The sequence below is a fragment of the Palaemon carinicauda genome, chromosome 21 (assembly GCF_036898095.1).
Source record: "Palaemon carinicauda isolate YSFRI2023 chromosome 21, ASM3689809v2, whole genome shotgun sequence".
Classification (NCBI taxonomy): Eukaryota; Metazoa; Arthropoda; class Malacostraca; order Decapoda; family Palaemonidae; genus Palaemon; species Palaemon carinicauda.
In genome coordinates this window covers 37,503,696-37,518,882 of record NC_090745.1, presented here as the reverse complement: position 1 = coordinate 37,518,882, position 15,187 = coordinate 37,503,696, and the positions used below count along the sequence as shown (strand labels likewise).

Below are 15,187 nucleotides of genomic sequence, written 5' to 3'. Positions count from 1 at the left end.
ACTAGATACAGTATAGACATCTAAGGTCAACGGATCCTATGTGTAAATAAAGCTAGATTTGTTCCGTAACCGAAATACAAACCACGCTATTTACATTGGGTTTACCTTTTAGCGCAGCTGAAATGGCGAGCCATTAGAATTTAACGAGGGTGTATTACCCCCGCGCTAGTTAGCGGGGGGTAGGGGAGTGGTAGCTAGTTACCCCTCCCCCCCTCACACACAGATGAATGCTCACTTTCACTTTTGGCTTGGACTGTGACAGACGTCTCTGTCTTGGTCCTCTCTTGGCAGCCATTGTTTGTTTTGTCTTTACTTAATCGCTTACTTTTCTTTTACTCAATATATATATATAAACATGTTTTCATGTTTTTATATATATTTGAGTATACAGTGAACCCTCGCTACTTCGCGGTTCGACCATCGCGGATTCACCACTTCGCGGATTTTTTCCATAACCCATATATATACAGTAATATATATATATACATATGTATGCATGTATTTATGTATATATGTAGGTATGTATATGTGTATACATATAAATATATATGTATATATATACACACACACACATATACACACACACACACACACATATATATATATATATATATATATATATATATATATATATATATATATATATATATATATATATATATATATATATATATATATATATATATATATATATATATAAATATATATATATATATATATCTAAAGTAGGAAGATGTGATGTAGTTCTAAGGGAAAAGTATGGGAAATATGTCTGGGTAATAAGCAAAGCTCTACCTCCAGTTTGTTTCTTCATTATGATCAGAGATAAATGTAAACAAAACATTGGTTGCCATATTTTATCGTGCTTTTTAGCGTGTTTAGGAAATGCATGATATAAAATCACCTTTAATATTTGTGCCTGTTTTAGTTTAGGGTACTGTAGTACATGCATTAAGTGTTCTGTACATTAAAGGGTAGTTTGTTAACAGTACTACGTACAAGGGAAGGTTTTAAAAGTCTGAATATACATGTTGAATAAATAGGTAAATATGGTGTCACTACTTCGCGGATTTTCACCTATCGCGGCCGCGACTGGAACCTATCTACCGCGATAAACGAGGGTTCACTGTAGGTATCAGTAAGTTTCCTTTTCAGAATTGTGTGTGTAGTGTACAATGTCTACGTGGTGTCCTCGGCAGTTAGGCCACCACGACGTAATTTTTATGGGTGGCGTTCGAGTTTGACTTCGGTCTTTCTCTCTCTTGAGGTCGTTCACCCTTTTACTACATGTTACTACGCCCCTGTAGATTCCTTTCCGTGTGGGGGGTTGCTACGCCGTACGTTTGTCTCAATTAGTTTATGAATCTAATTGTAGTTATTTTTTTTTTGCAGCTTTTAGAACGATTCCTTTCGGGGTTTTCGTTCTTTCTTTAGTGTTCATTCATTTTTAAATTACATAATTACATAGTTTCAGAATTATAATTGTTATAATTCTGTTTTGGTTACAGCTCTCCTTCCGTGAGTGTAAGTGGTTGTGAGGGCATGTGCCTGTTGTGTAATTCTTGTTCGTTTCACTCGGGATTCCTCTTCGGAGCCTTCCCGGGGTAATGAATGTGTACTAATGATTTTTGTTTTATTTTTTTTACAATTACCGATCTAGTTCGTTTCTGTAATATGGCAACGGTGTGAGCTGTCTTGTTGAGGCCTGGAGATTCGGCTGTTGCTGCCTCCCCCCTTGTATTTTCGTCAGGGGCGTGTCTCCTTCTACTGGAAGTACTCCCATGACGACGGACAGCTCTCCAGTTCATTTTAGAACTCTCAGGAGTCTTGCCTCCTTGGGCGGGTAACTTTCCTTCCAAGGGAAGTTTTTCCTGTCCAGGCTTGCGTTTTTCCCCTTTTGGGGGGTTCTTCTCTTGCCTTTTTTTCGTGCGACTATGCTCTTGGTGCTGAGCGGTCACACCTGCAGTTTCGCTCAAGGGGCTGGGCAACTGCAGGAGCCTCTCTTCGGAGGATTGCTCCTTTTAGGTCACTGGCTGACCAGTCTCTTCTACGAAGTGTTTCTCTTTCGTTCGCGAGAGAGTACACTCATAGAGACTCCTCTTCGGAGGATTCTTCAGCTGCTGTTGCTGTTGGCCTCCCTCGCCGTAAGGCCCACCGTCCGCCTCGTCGTAAGGGCCTCTCATCTTCCTATTAGGGTGCTAAGAGGCGCCTTTTTGAATCTCCGTTTGCAGCCTACAACTCCTTTTTCTCTATCTTCCGCCTTGGTGCAGATGGACAGCAGTCTGATCTCGTCTTCCGACCGGCAACGGTCTTCCCGACGGACAACGGTCTTCCAACGGACATCAGTCTTCTGGCGGACAGGCTACGGTCTTCCGACTAACAACGTTCCCTTCGGGGCAAAGGGTTGCCTCCCACGGGGGTTCTTCCCTTGCGTGTCAGGGTTCCCCTGCGCGCCCTTCTGCTGTGTTCTCTCCTGTTCCTGCTCAGTGTTAGCGCACAGACGCTCTCCTGCTCATCAGCGCTTCCTGATCGCTAGCGCTCTCCTGTTCGTCAGCGCTCTCATGATGATCATCCCTGCTGTTCCTGTTGGTTCCTGTTACGCGCCCTGTGCGCCCACGTTCGCCCTAGCTATGTAGAACTTTGGTTCAGGTCTGGGTCAAGGACTCTTCTTCAATGCGCAGGCTTCCACGCGTTGCCTTCTGCTCGTCAGCGATCACCTGCTCGCCAGCGTTCACCTGCTCGCCAGCGCGCACAGGCGATTTTAGTATCGCCTATTCAACAGCGTTCTACACGTCAGCGATCACCTGTCTCTCGGCGATCTCCGGATCGCCCGCGTGTGTTACAGCCGGCACGCCAATGTTCTCCAACACTTCTGAAGGAACATGGTTCGCCAGCTACTAGCTCGCCATCGCCCACCTGCGCATGCTGCTCGCCATCGCGCGATCGCCCTCCTGCGCATGCTGCTCGCCATCGCGCGATCGCCCACCTGCGCATGCTGCTCACCATCGCGCGATCGCCCACCTGCGCATGCTGCTCGCCATCGCGCGATCGCCCCACCTGCGCATGCTGCTCGCCATCGCGCGATCGCCCACCTGCGCATGCTGCTTGCCATCGCGCGATCGCCCACCTGCGCATGCTGCTCGCCATTGCTCTTCGTGTCGACATGCCACAATGCGCCATCGCCAACCTGCGCGTTAGCACATACCAGCTCACCACCGATTGCCTGTTGATCCATATCGCCAGCGGTCTTCCTCTCCCACGCGGCAGCGCGTTTCCTCACCATCGTGCTAACGCTTGCGTTCGCCGCCTCGGACTCTCGCTCATTCACCTGCCCACCTGCGACCGTTCGCCCGCGCGACCGCTCGATCATTTGCATGCGCGCCCACACGCCCACGTGCCTGCACGTCTACGTTCATGCGCGTCCGCGCATATGCTCTCCAATGTTCGCCCGCGCGCGAACCAACAGTATTCCATCGCGCGGACGGACAGTGTTCCGTCGCGTGAGCGCGAACCAACGGTGTTCCATCGCTCGAACCTACAGTTTTTCTTCGCACGAACGTCGGCTTAATTCTTGCAGTATCCATTGCTCGTCTATGGGTTATCGCTCGCCGGCCACCAGCTCTCGCCTTTCCTACGACACTCGCCCTCCTTCTGCGCTCCTTCGTTTGCGTTCCTGCGTGACCGCGCATGGGCGCTTCCACGTTCGCCCACGCGCAATCTTTGAATTCCCATCGCGCGAGCTCCAGGGCAATTGCGACCACGATTCCCATTGGGGTTTTCGCAGCATAGCCAGCCTGGCGAGTTCTTCTGGAGCGTATTTCCAGAACACGGCCTCACCCCGTAAACGCAGAGCATGGCACTTGCAAGAATAGGAAGAAATTTCAGGGAGGTCTGAGCAACACTCCTCTTTCCAGAACCTGGGTTAGCCCTTCTCCGTCATTGCCTGGAAGGATTTTTGGCGGGGGGGGCTTTCCGTTCGAGATTTCTCCATCGGCCAATGGGTGACTGCTTACCCCTTCCTCTGGGGGCTTACCAGGTCCTTTCCCTCCTCAGTTACGGCCCGAGTTTTGGCTCAGGCACCTTGGCCTTTCGTCGTTAAGTATCTAACTTGCGGACAAGCTCGATGTTTTACCATCTGGACGCGCTGACGGAGGGCTTCCTTCGGGTGTCTCATCTGTGGAGGTCGACGACCTCAGACACCCTTCCATCCTTGAGAAGAGTTTGTTTGTGCCCAAGGACAGAGACTTAGACAGCGGCTGTGCGGAGGAAATTGACTTCCGTTTTCACTCCTCCAAGGCGCTTCTTCCAGACTCTGCAGGGCTCTAGCGCCCTTTTCTTTCAACCACGTCGGCCTAAGTTATCGGCTACGACAACTGGGACAAGGTGTCCAATTGCAGTTTCCTCCTGTCAGGAACAGATGGCACGAGAGGCTCCCCCGTAGGGACATAGTCCTAAAAGGAGCGGCAGAGTTCACGAACTCTAGGATTGCAGGTTTCTCGCTGGGAGGATGCTTAAGGTTACTCATCCGGATGACAGGTTCCCGATGCCCATTCCCGCACAATCTCTGTGATCAGCCAAGGATATCGCGCCTGCCATCTCTGTCAGCGAATTCAGTGTCTCTGAACCGCTATGCCATAGCGTCGGCAAGAGTTGCCCGGTTGGGCAGAATGATCCATACCTTAGGCGAAGGTCCTCCATAGGATCATCGACGGCTTCACCCCCTGCCTCTTCAGTCGATCCTTTCTTGTAAGGAAGGATCTGAGAGGGGAGTTCCGTAGTCGACCTCTCAGCCCTGATCAAGTTTGTCGAACAAACTTCGGCCAGCGTAGAACAGCAGAATCGATCAGACTGGTAACGAGGCGACAGGACTCCTTTAACCCTGGATCGGAAGGACGGGTACTTTCAGTTTCCATTCCATCCATCTTCCAGGGAGCTCGTCGAATTCAGCCTAGACTGCAAGTATTCCTGCTTATGATGCAGTGTGGCTATCCCGCCGTGGCATAGCAGGTTTTTTTCCCCCAGAGAACTCTCCCTGCTTTCCTCATGGCCGCTCAGGTGCAGGCTTCCTCCTCCTCTGCTTTTTGGAGGGCTGGTCAACTCCGGTAGGCTCGGGTTCGACCTGTTTCAGCGCCGGGACAAGCTTTCGGATGCTTACCATGAGTGTGGGTTCATGGTATTTTGCTTGGAGCCTTCTCATCTTCTGCCTCAACATCTGGAGTATCTGGCCATGATATTGAGTCAACGGCCTTACCACGTTGGAAACCCCGCTTGTCGTCCATCCAGCGAGGTTAAGCAACATCGGTTCTGGTCGGTACTTGGATGGGTGACCACCTGGGGACGCCAGATTCTGTTGCCACATCCTCCGAGCCTTCCTTTCAGTTGTCTGTGGCAAGACTGAGGAGAGTCGCAGTACCTGTTTTCAGTCAAGCAGAGCTTTCAGCCCTACCTTGGAACGTTTCCTAGTTCTCCTTTCCTCATTGACCCGTCTATAGTCCGAACGGTCGCCTCAGGATAAGTTCCATGTGGGGCGGTCCAAGTTCCGGTGGTTTCAGGCAACGTTTAACCGGACTTCCTGGCCCCTATGGGACCAGCGGAACTATTAGACCTGCAATGGTTGTTGACCTATGGAACCTCTTGATGGTAGTGGATATTCTCGTCCTTTCCCCACATTCTTGATGCTGTTCTCGGACTCGTCAAAGGGAAGGGGGGGGGGGGGGGGGCATGTTCCGGTCCAGGCCTATGGTCAAGACCTGAAGGATACCTCTCCATCATTCAGACAGGCTTAGGGGCCGTAGTCTGGCCCCTCTACAGATCCTACAGCTCCTGCCGAGTCGCCCCGTGCGCGTCAACTTCATGATTCTGGCGTGTTCTAACCAGCAGGGGACGCATTTTCACACCTTCACATCTTGCAGTAAAGATACCGGGATGATTGAGATTATCTCAATGCCACCATCGGCTCTCTCATTCCAGGCAGAGGAATGTTCTCTCCGACTATCCGAGCAGAGCCTCGTAGAGAGAGTATACCTGGGGGTCTTTGACCTTGAGTAACCGGCAAGTCCTGGTCTGGGGGACCTGATCGCGACAGCTTGGAACCTCAAGCTTCCGCTGTTCTTCCCCCCAGTCTCAGACCCAGAGACTCTGGCAAGATGCATTCCGGTGATGGTGGGACAACTTCGACGCCTGCGTCTTCCCTCCTTTTTGTCTGTGGACAATGGGTCTCAACAAGACCAGGTTGTCTGTCAACCTTTCAATGGGAGAGCTCCACTGGGACTATGCGCAGAACGGTTTCCTGGACCCTCTGCTTCCCCTGACGGAACTCCCGGGAGAGCTTCTCCCACGGCGCAGACTACTCAAACAATCACACTGCGACATCTCTCCCGAACCGAGGCATCGCTTTGGCTTCATGCCTGGAGACACTACGCCGCCTCCTCAAGGAGAGACAACCCGCTACAGTCGCGGTACGGAGGTCGCGTCATCTGCGATAGTCATCCGCAGGGGTCTTCCAGGCAAAGTGAAGAGTCTTTGGTGGTTGGTGCCGTGGGAGATATACCTCTTCCCTTGAGGCCTCTTCTCCGCTCTCGGCAATGATGCCTGTCGCTCAGCCTTTCCCTGACCTTCAGGCTTAAAGGAATAACTTTTTCCTGCCCGCTGGATCTTTCCTTGCTCATGCGAAGCTACGATCGTCCCTGCCCTAGTCGGAGGAAGACCTCCAACTTGGAGCATGGCTCAGACTTTTAGTCCTTTAAGAGATCTTCTCAAGATCCTTTACGACAGGCCTCTGATTGTATTCCGCCTTGGGTCTCCTGCTCACTCTGGCCACGGCCAGTGTCTAAGCAATCTTCTTGGTCTCGTATGACTCCGCCCTTTCTAAGGAAGAAGGGAAGGCAACATTCAGGTTCGCTCCTGAGTTGTTGGCTAGACTCAGAATCTGGGGGTCCCGGCCCTTCGGTCCAATTCCTTCAAGATTTCGAGTCTCCATTCTGTATCTGATGTCCCAAGACCTTCTCTTTCTTGCCAGTAAAGGAATCGAGAGGTTAGCTTGGGAACAGCTGCAGTTTGTCCTCAGTTGCAGCCGATTTGGGAGCACAAGGAGGACACGGGGGAGAGTCACCAGTATACCTCTTCAGCCTGGACTCAAGGACATTCATCTCGACCTGTCTCCAGACCCTCCCCCCGTCACGTCGCCCTACAGCATGATGTTGGATACATCGCAACGTCCCTCACCTTTGAGTAATACTACTCTGTGACGCAGGTGCTACAAGCTGGAGTCTGGAAGCGTCTAATGACCTTCGCAGCCCGCTTCCTGCAGGGCGTGACCCACAGGAGTCTCGATACGTTTTCTATCGCTCTGTGGTGGCTACACAACAGCTGGTCTAACCTCAGGCTCCTTTTTGGACAGGTAGCAGAAGGTTGAGGGCATTGTTATCAGGTTTTAGTCTGCATGAACGAAAGAAGTATGTCTGGCCCTTATTTCTTTCTTCATCATCCCCTCTACGGGGAAGCAGCATCCTGGTCTCTGCATAGCTGACCTCGAACCTCTGCAGGTAAACCATGCTTCCTTGTGTTCCGAGTATTGAGTCAATACTGTCGCATCCCCCATACCCTGACGAGGTGGTATTGGGAACGTCCTAACCCAGAGTTCCTTCTGGAACTCCAAGTCAACTGCCTAGGACGGGTCACACTTCTTCCTTCACACACAAGCTTATGTAGGCCACATGGTTCCTTGCGGAGCAAGGAACTTGTGAGGTGCAGGGACTCCTTTTCTCGAGTGCGACTCACTTGGATTCTGAGTCCCCGGGTAAAGCCAAAGCCAGTATGGCTGGGGACTTTCCACCCTACCTAATGGGTAAGTCACCCAATGTAAATAGCGTGGTTTGTATTTCGGTTACGGAACAAATGACAAATTCGAAGATAATTTATATTTTTCCTAACCATACAAACCTTAGCTATTTACACATATTTGCCCACCAGCCCTGTCCCCCAAGACAAGTCCTACCTCTAAGTGAAAGTGAGCATTCATCTGTGTGTGAGGGGGGCGAGCGGTAGCTAGCTACCACTCCCCTAACTAGCGCAGGGGGTAATACACCCTCGTTAAATTCTAATGGTTCGCCATTTCAGCTGTGCTAAAAGGTAAACCCAATATAAATAGCTAAGGTTTGTATGGTTAGGAAAAATACAAATTATCTTCGAATTTGTCATTTTATATTGATATTTGATTGTAGACTTACATGGGTTCCACACTTAAAAGCGTTAAAAGTTAAAATTCATCTGGCTCTGATTCTTTTAAAAGTTTTGTCCCATACATCATGGAGGGCACTGCAAAACTATTTTAAAATCATACAAAGCTTTAATTTTTTCAAAAAATTACTTATTGATGTGAAATATACTCCTCAGCCACCCCAAGCTAATAAAAGATATTAGATTCTATACACCATGCTGGTACATTATTGAGCCGTATTATGCGTGTTCGAATTGTGCGATTTCCAATTTATGTGATCGCTAGTTTTCGAAAATACATTTTCTATCTGAAAAACTGTTCAAAGTCTGCGAGTCAAGTACTGTACCACAAAACATATCAAATCTATTGTCGTTTACAGTATATTGGTAGCCTTAAGTATGGTGCCTGACAATTAAATGCACCCAAACAATTATTACCTTACATTTTATTTATATCAAAAGGGGAACTTACTGGCGTAGGCTACCCTCCAAAGCCGCATACGACCCGGTCGGGTAGGCTAACCACATAAACTTTAAAATAGCCTAACTAATACTCAAACCTTAATAAACTTAAATAACTATAATTAATCATTGTATAAGATGTCTAGAGCTAATAAATAATAAGACTACAATTAGTATGAGGAACTAATTGGAAGTCGTCAAGTAAGCTTGAAGCTCTCAGAGGTAGTGACACCAAAATGGCTGCCAGGGGAGAGGCATCATATGACACTGTACGAGACTAAAATTAACAATATTATCAAAATTTTACGATTGTCGCTACCTCAGCTCATCAAAATTGATAATTGCAATACAGTGAGCCCTCGCTACTTCGCGGTTTGACCATCGCGGATTCACCTCTTCGCGGATTTTTTTCATAACCTATGTATATACATATATCGCGGATTTTCCGGAAATTTCAAAAATACCGTGATGTGACCGATGATGCGAGATTGGAGAAAGTAAGGAAAATTGGATCATGATTGATTTTCAATATAAATGAAACTTTGAGGGGCAACAAAGATATCATTTGTTAGAGAGATAGAGAGAGGTAAGGAATGGGAGGTAGTGAAAAGTAGCCCACAGAGAGAGAGAGAGAGAGGTAGAGAGAGAGAGAGAGAGAGAGAGAGAGAGAGAGAGAGAGAGAGAGAGAGAGAGGAGAGAGAGGAGAGAGAGAGAGAGAGAGAGAGAGATAGAGGGGGTTTAAATGTAATAAACAAAAAAATTTGATAGGTTATAACACATTGGTGCTTATGTAATATCAACTGTATACTGTAGACGGTTTGAATAAGTTAAGAAATGGTATAATAACGATACTTAGTTAGTGTATTCGTACACTCTCAAGAGCGGCAGCCACTGTAGATGTCAGCTGATCTAATCACAGCCAAAAGTAAAACAAAAAGAAGTCAACAATACTCGATTTTTAAAACGCACCCGAAATTTAAAAACAAAAGTACAACGCTTTCTTAATGTGCAATTAACTATTTAAAGAGTAGCAATTTTCTAGAATAAAATGATGTTTCCCAAAAAATAGTGGTTTGCTGATGAAATCGGATGCCGTATTTTTAGCTATGATTGAAATGGATGTAGACTCGGCATAATTTTTTCGTTTCGTATTTAATTGACACTAAGAAAACTAATTTTAGTTTTCTTCATCTAAATGTAAGTATTGTATAACATGAAGAGAGAGAGAGAGAGAGAGAGAGAGAGAGAGAGAGAGAGAGAGGAGAGAGAGAGAGAGAGAGAGAGAGAGAGAGAGAATGAATCAGCTGTTGTAATCAAATGGCGTGTTTTTGTTTCGTGAGAATTTCATCGCCACGACTATAACAACAACATACTGTACTGAACTTTACAGTATTATACAGACTACTGTAATATGATAAAGTAAAATATTTGTAATCTATTTTATATGAAATGGGGCTATTTCTTTTTTGTTTAAAATTTACATTTACGTATGTAAAACAACTCTCTCTCTCTCTCTCTCTCTCTCTCTCTCTCTCTCTCTCTCTCTCTCTCTCTCTCTCTCTCTCTCTCTCTCTGGTAAATTGTTTTCATGCTTTGCTATGTATGTATGATTTTATATAAATACGGTAAATAATATTTGTAATAACATATTTTATAAAAGCTTTTACTGTAATATCATTATTTATCACTTTCATCATGCGCGTTAAATACCTTCGTTTGTTTACTGAGCGTACTTTATGACGCCGTCGTTTCAGGCGGCGTCATAAAGAAAAACATTTCATTTGGAAGTCCTAAGAAAAATTAAGTAAAACATTGGTAATAACAAAATCAACATACTGTACTGAATAATCAATATAATCGATGCAGAAACTAACCTATACACAGATGTGTAAATGCGTTTGTTTCTTCATTATGATCAGAGATAAACGTAAACAAAACATTGGTTGCCATTTTTTATCGTGCTTTTTGGGCGTGTTTAGGAAACGCATGATATAAAATCGCCTTTAATATTTGTGCCTGTTTTAGTTTAGGGTACTGTAGTACATGCATTAAGTGTTCTGTACATTAAAGGGTAGTTTGTTAACAGTACTACGAACAAGGGAAGGTTTTAAAAGTCTGAATATACATGTTAAATAAATAGGATAAATATGGTGTCACTACTTCGCGGATTTTCACCTATCGCGGTCGGGTCTGGAACCTATCTACCGCGATAAACGAGGGTTCACTGTACTTAACTTGGAAGTAAGAGTCTTCAGAAGCTCAGACATCTTCACTAAACACAAAATAAAGGTTCCGAACACAAGAATGCGTGTTGATATCACAGTGCTATAGAAGGAATGATGGGAGAAGCATAGGTAGTGGTAAGGGGTGGGGGGGGGGGGGGTGGGGGCAGTAGCCATAGTTACGGGCAGTAGTCGGATATAGAACGGCGCGTCGTAGTAACGGGGGATGTTGAGGAAGGAGAAGACTAATTGGTAAGGGACCTGTGATAGTGGTTTTAACACGCCCCAGTTACTATTCCGACACCCTATAAGGGGTGAGCGAGCTGGGGTATATTCCTGGCCTTCCATGCAACTTTTTTCTCTGGTATTTTTTGCAGTTTTTATGAATAGTACTTACCTGGCAGTTATATATATATATATATATATATATATATATATATATATATATATATATATATTATATATATATATATATATATATATATATATATATATATATATATATATATATATATATACAGTATATATATATATATATATATATATATATATATATATATATATATATATATATATATATATATGTATATATATATATATATATATATATATATATATATATATGTATATATATATATATATATATATATATATATATATATATTATATATATATATATATATATATATATATATATATATATATATATATATATATATATAGCTGAGTCTCCGACTGCGGCAGAATTTAATAGAAAAATCGTGGCAACCGCCTTGCGGTGGTTGTGTGGTTAGATGGTTAACAACCCCTTACAGGGTGGTACTGTACTTGGAATCATTCCCGTTTTCTGTTCCTCAGATTATCTCTGCCGGCCGGATCGACAACATCGTTGGTCCGCCATTTAGAGTTTTTTCGGATCGCTTTCCCTTCATCGCCTTTTTGGACTTCGTTTTTGGTGAAGTACACTGTGTTGGGATTTGGCAATCGTGTTTGTTTTTTGCCTTTTTTCCTTTCATATCATGAGTGAGAAAATTCATTTTCGTATTTGTGCGAATGATATTTGCAAGGGGAGGTTGCCGAAAGTGTCGGTTGACCCTCACACTATCTGTATGGGTTTGCAGGGGGTTTGAATGTGCTCTAGATAATAGGTGCAAGGAATGCGAGGTTTTAAATGATGATAATTGGTTAACGATGAAGCGCTATGTGCGCAAACTTGAGGTTGATAGAGTTAGGAGAGCTAAATCAAAGTCAAAGTCTGCTAGTGAGCCTAGCTTAGATTTATCTATTGACCCTTTACTTGTAACCTCTTTGGAAGTTATTCCTTCCCCGAATGAAGTAACTCCTGCCCCTTCTACAGGATCTGTGCCTACGGATGACCCTGGGTATGCTAAATTAGCTGCTGATTTAGAGGCCATTAAAGCACAATTGGAGGCCTTTAAAAGCTAAGGGTGTAAGTGAAATTAGTGCTTGTGAAAGTGCAGTGGAGGTGGCGACTGATCGAATCTGTCATACCCCTAGGTCTAGACCTCTACCAAGCTCCCAGGACCAAGGGAGAAGGTACGTCGAAAGCCGAAAGGGGTGTGAGAGGTGCTTATCCTCGGTCAGTCGTCGCCTCAGACAGTCCTGTTGCGATCTCCCAGGCTGCTCTTGACCGCCGTAGAAAAAACGTGTTGGATACGTTTGTGTCTTCACCTGATCGTTCTCCCAGACGTAATTGGCGTTACGAATCAAGACCAATGGAGAGAGGGTGGAACCGGGATGTGCAGTCTCGCTCTCCCTCTCCCGGTTCGAGTAGCCGAGATCCTGATCCTTCGGAAGACGATTTCGATGTTGTTCCAGTTAAGAAGGCGAAACAGAGAGTCCTTAGCCCAGTTAATCCTGCTAAACTCCCTGCTTCTTCTGCCAGCGCTCCCAGTCAAGCCGTACGACAACTGCCGTCTTCGGCACCGCGAGAAGCAGTGGAGGTTTCTAAAGCTTTGATGGTTGTTATGCAGGAACAACTTTCATCGTTAGTTCAAGCTTTTCAGCCACCCTTCTCAGTTCGTCAGACGTAAGGACGTCTCTTTGCCTGGTAAGAGATTTTTTTCTAAGAGAGAACTTAGTATCTCTCCCAAGAAACCTCTGCGCACTTCGTCGGCCGTACGACAACGCACACCCTCTTCATCGGAACGCTGCCAGGAATTTCCTTCCCCCCTCTCTCGGCGCTAGGACGATACTGCCTCTCGTTCTCGGCGCCGTGACGATTCTGTTTCTCTTTCGAAACGCCAGGACGTTACAGCCTCGTTTCTTAGGAAACAGGATGAATGCAGTCTGCATTTTCAAGGCGAAGGCAGTCTGCATCTTCAGGACGATTACGTTTCTCGTCATCGTGACGATACCGCTTCTCGTCATCATGACGATACCGCTTCTAGTCATCGTGACGATACCGCTTCTCGCCGACTGGATGTTAGCGGCGCTCGGCGCCAAGATTCAAACAGCTCTCGGTGCCAGACTGCTGGCAGCCCAACTCTTCAGGATGTTATCCTTGAGCAGGACCTCGAAGATATTTCGGAAGAGGAAGAAAAACCTGCCGACTCTTCTAGTGATTATAAGGTTCTTTCTCGCTCTCTTTTGGAACTTTATGGAGAGGAATTTCAACCTTCGGCCCCTCGTTTTCCTCAGTCTCAATTTACCAGGAAGAAAGCTACTAAGTCTTCAGCCTTCATCAAAATGAAATTTTCAATTTCGGCCAGGAAAGCTCTCGCTAAGGTGGATGATTGGATGAAGGAACGGAGACAAGCTGTCAAGACCACCTTTTCTTTTCCACCGTCTCAGCTGGCTTCCAAGGCCGGTATGTTGTATGAGACAGGGGAACCTTTGGGGTTAGGAGTGCCTGCCTCCTCCCAAGGTGACTTCTCGGCTCTTGTGGACTCAGCAAGAAGGCATGCTTTAAACTCTGCCAAGGTGATGTGGTCCATGTCGGAGCTTGATCACCTCGTCAAGGGAATTTTCAGGGTTTTCAAGGTTTTCAGCTTCCTGGACTGGTCTCTCGGGACTCTGGCCAGGAAGTCTGAACTCCTGGAGGACACGAAGGACCTGACGAGTATCATGTCCTGCATGGACAAAGCTCTAAGGGATGGAGCGAATGAATTGGCTTCCTTTTTCTCAGCAGGGGTCTTAAGAGGACCATCCGCGGTGGTATTTTGGCATACCAACTTGAAAAATTCAAAAATCGTTTTATTGTCTCTCTGTATAGAGAAACATATCGTACATGCTCTCCAGAAGTTTCAACCCATTATTTTTACAAATAACGAAGATATAGAGGTTTTTTAAATGATGACGTCATCCATACTGTGTCGTCTGCATGACTTAGTTTGACAAAATCGTCTTTGTGTGTAATTTTGCATATATATAGCGATTTTTCACTTATATTTCGATCTATCGTACGTCTGGCAGAAATGGAAGGCATTTGTAGAGTGTAGATGAATGAAGTCTACTACAATAACAGAAGCCAAAGTTGCCAAAGATGTATAGAAGTTATAATGTATGCCTATGTTTACTTGAAGTTCGTATGTACATTGTGTTTCCACAACGCCTTCGGGAACATTATAGCAAGGCCAATGTTACCTAAGGTTGTAGAAAGAACAAATAGTCAATAATTTTTCCAAACAATGAAAATAGCGGTCTTTAAATGATGACGTCATCCTTATGGCGTCGTCTGCCTGACTGAGTTAGACAGGTGCGCAGTTTCTCTCTCTCTCTCTCTCTCTCTCTCTCTCTCTCTCTCTCTCTCTCTCTCTCTCTCTCTCCCTCTCTCGAATTATTTACCACTGCCATTTATACAAATACTTTTATTCTCTCTCTCTCTCTCTCTCTCTCTCTCTCTCTCTCTCTCTCTCTCTCTCTCTCTCTCTCTCTCTCTCTCTCTCTCTCTCTCTCAGTTTTGTATCTGTGTGCCAGTGAGTGATTACACTTTTGCGACCCTATAAATATCATGATTTAACGCGGATAACAAAAGGCTATCGAGTGCAATATAGCTACAAGTTTTCGTGAATAGTCAGTGATTAATTTGAGGGCGGAGAAGTGGGATAAAACGTCGGCATAGAATAGTTATCTTGTGAATTACTAAAAATCTAATCAAGATGGCTATGTACAACACGGGCAAGGCTTGTAGAGACATCGCTGGACTCAGCAAAAATAAATTCCATGAGTTGGCGAAACAGGAGCTCGACCGTCTGATAACAGAGGTCACTAGTAACGTCAACCAATGTGACGGAAAAATATTCGCAGACATATTGAAACAATAT

General features: G+C 45.5%; 1 protein-coding gene across 1 annotated transcript in view; it reads right to left on the bottom strand.

The window, feature by feature from the left end:
* The window catches only part of LOC137615271 (non-structural maintenance of chromosomes element 3 homolog), a 281,126-nt gene that overhangs the window by 239,562 nt on the left and 26,377 nt on the right, over window positions 1-15,187 (bottom strand). The gene's annotated exons all lie outside the window — the stretch shown is intronic.